Raw genomic sequence first — 2,937 nt, 5'->3', positions numbered from 1 at the left:
TCAAATATCTATGAAATTTAGCATTAAGGAGATAGTTAACAATCTTTAAAAGAACATTTTCAATTAAGAAAGAAGAGAACAGAAGGTGAGGCAGATGTCATCATATGAAGATGACAGAATATGGAGACTAGAGGGATTTATAATTGAGGGGCTGGTTTTTTTTGTTTTATTTTCTAAAAGGAAGGAACCAGTAGACAGCAAAGGGTTGGAGATAAAAGATTAAAAAGGTATCAAGAGAAGGGGTCCCTGATAAGCATGGGATGGGACTCAAAGCATATATGAAATATTATCTTTTAAGAAAGGAGAAAAAGAATACACCCATATAAAATATCAATCAGAAGGGGTGTGTGTGTATTTTCTACCTACATAAGCTTGTGTAAATTCTTGCAGAATAGAAAAATAAGTTTAGCTATATCTGTATAAATAGTCCTCCCTTATCTGTGGGGGATACATTCCAAGACCCCTAGTGGATGCCTGAAACAACAGATAGTACCAAACACTATATCTACTGTGTTTTTTCCTATACATACATATTTATGATAAAGTTCAATTTATAAATTAGGCATGCTAAGAGATTAACAATAACTAAAAATAAACTATAATGATTGTAACCATATACTATAATAAAAGTTATGCGAATGTCTCTCTCAAAATCCCTTATTGTAATGTACTCACCTTTTCACTTAAAGGAAGCACTTTACAGCTTCTCTTTTGCATATCTGAGTGGCCAACATTGCTATTCTTATGGTTTGGGGCCATTATTTAGTAAAATAAGGGTTATTTGAACACAAGCACTGTGATACCACGACAGTTGATCTGACAACCAAGATGGCTAGTAAGTGCCTACCAAGCGGGCAGTATACAGAGTGTGGATACGCTGGACAAGGGGATAATGCACATCCCAGGTGGGACAGAGTAGGACAGTGTGAGATTTCATCACAATACTCAAAATGTGAGCAATTTAAAAGTTATAAATTGTTTACTTCTGGAATTTTCCATTTAATATTTCTAGATTGTAGTTGACCATGGGTAACTGAAACCATAAAAAGCAAAACATGGATAAGGTGGGAAATACTGTACATTGAAATTTTAACAATGGTGTTTTCTGTGGGACTGGATCGTGATCTATATTGTTTCATTATGTTCTTCCAAATTTTCTATGATAAGCATGTAACTATTTTTTTAAGTCTTTGTTCCTTGAATTATAAAAAATAATTCATCTTAAAGTAGAAAATTTAAAAGACAAAGAAAAACTGAAAGGAGAAAAACAATACCTATAATCTACCAATGTATTGCTTTCACAGGTTGAGAAAATATATGGAAATTACTTAACATTCTCTTAGAAAAAGGAACATTAGTAACTGACTCTATCATTGAGAAATGGAAGAAAGAATGGATTCCAGTCTCCTTGAGGTACCTAAGTCTCCATTTTAAAAGAAGATTAATAAATCTCCACTTACAAAGGTAAATTCAGATATTTGGAGCTTATTATTAATTTAGAGGTAAATTTGCAATACTACCTTCCTTCCTGGTCATAACTATTTTTACTACTTAAGTATTAGTTTAATTGTAAATAACATCCATTACTAACATTCGTGCTTACTGGCAACAATTTAAAAAAAGGAAAATTAAATATGGAGGCTTACAGTTGTGGTAAATTTGGTCTAACAAAGGGATCATTTTCTGCTCCGTTGACTGCTTTGTTTTTCCTTTGTTTTGGTTCAGAATTGGTAGAGGGTGCCTGAGAATTATTAGCTGTGGGAGGTTTGCGTTTGGCTAGAAGTTTCCTTTGCCTTTCAATATCTTCCCTTTGCTGATTCACCCATTCTTGTTGCCTGTATAAAAATAAATGTAAAAAATCATATTAAGTCTCCATTACTTTTCACAGTTATAACACAAAAATGCACTAATAAACACAAAAAGGCATATAATATAAATTTTTAACCTTTTGATCCTACCCTGGTGAACCCATTCATATTCACTGTCTGGGTCTCATCTGAAGTATTCATTTCTAAACGAGGTTTTTCTTAAAACCCCTATACTAGGGAAAGATGTGTATCCATATATATACTCTTGTGGTATCTTGTAGCTCCCTATCTCCTTTGTAACGAATACTCCTGTAGATCCTTGATCGGAACATGTCTTGGACTACATCACTCCAGGAGAATGGAGACTACATCTATTTTATATCCTACTGTATTCCTAGTGCCCAGCATAGTGACTGGCACATATTACATATTCAAATAAATGTTGGTTGAATAAAATAAATGCAATATTAAAAAAAACTAAAATTAATTATAAAGTAGATCTTACACATGCATTTATCACGTAGTGTTTGCAGAAAAACTTATAAAACGGACATGAATACAGTATTATTATCTAAATTTATCTCTGTTAAAAAGAAATTTGGGGAATGGGCAAGTAATGAAATGAAACAAAAATTGACCCCAATATAAGAAATTTAAGAAAAAAGAAATCGACAATTTAAAGGAAACAACAAGAAAAATTAGCATGGCTTTGAAAAATGGACAATTAATAAAAGCAAAAATACTACTGCTACCCATTGAAGAATTTAAAGCTTATTAATTCTAGAAACTAACAGATATCATGTCTATTATAAAAATATAGAGTGGAGATTTTAGCAATCTGACCAGAGCATTACGTAGGTAACAGTAAAGCTTTTTTAAACCATTCCATCATACAACACCTTAAGCTTATTCTAGTAGTAACCATGTTCCCTTGTAGGTCACCTCACCATGCTAAGAAAAAAATTTAAAACTCTACATGGTTATGATATTTATATTTAGAACAAGTCAAATGTTTCAATTTCTTGCTCCTCCACCCCTATTCAAACCAGAACTGCAGAACTTTTACTCTGCTGATGCAGAATTGGCTTTACAAACATTTCCTTTTCTTATGGTTCTAGCCAGGTAGAAG

General features: G+C 32.5%; 1 protein-coding gene across 1 annotated transcript in view; it reads right to left on the bottom strand.

The window, feature by feature from the left end:
- The window catches only part of TLK1 (tousled like kinase 1), a 132,462-nt gene that overhangs the window by 42,189 nt on the left and 87,336 nt on the right, over positions 1 to 2,937 (bottom strand). The window lies entirely within an intron of this gene.

The sequence above is a fragment of the Pteropus vampyrus genome, unplaced genomic scaffold (genome assembly GCF_000151845.1).
Source record: "Pteropus vampyrus isolate Shadow unplaced genomic scaffold, Pvam_2.0 Scaffold2, whole genome shotgun sequence".
NCBI classification, from domain to species: Eukaryota; Metazoa; Chordata; class Mammalia; order Chiroptera; family Pteropodidae; genus Pteropus; species Pteropus vampyrus.
This window is presented reverse-complemented; position numbering and strand designations above follow the sequence as displayed.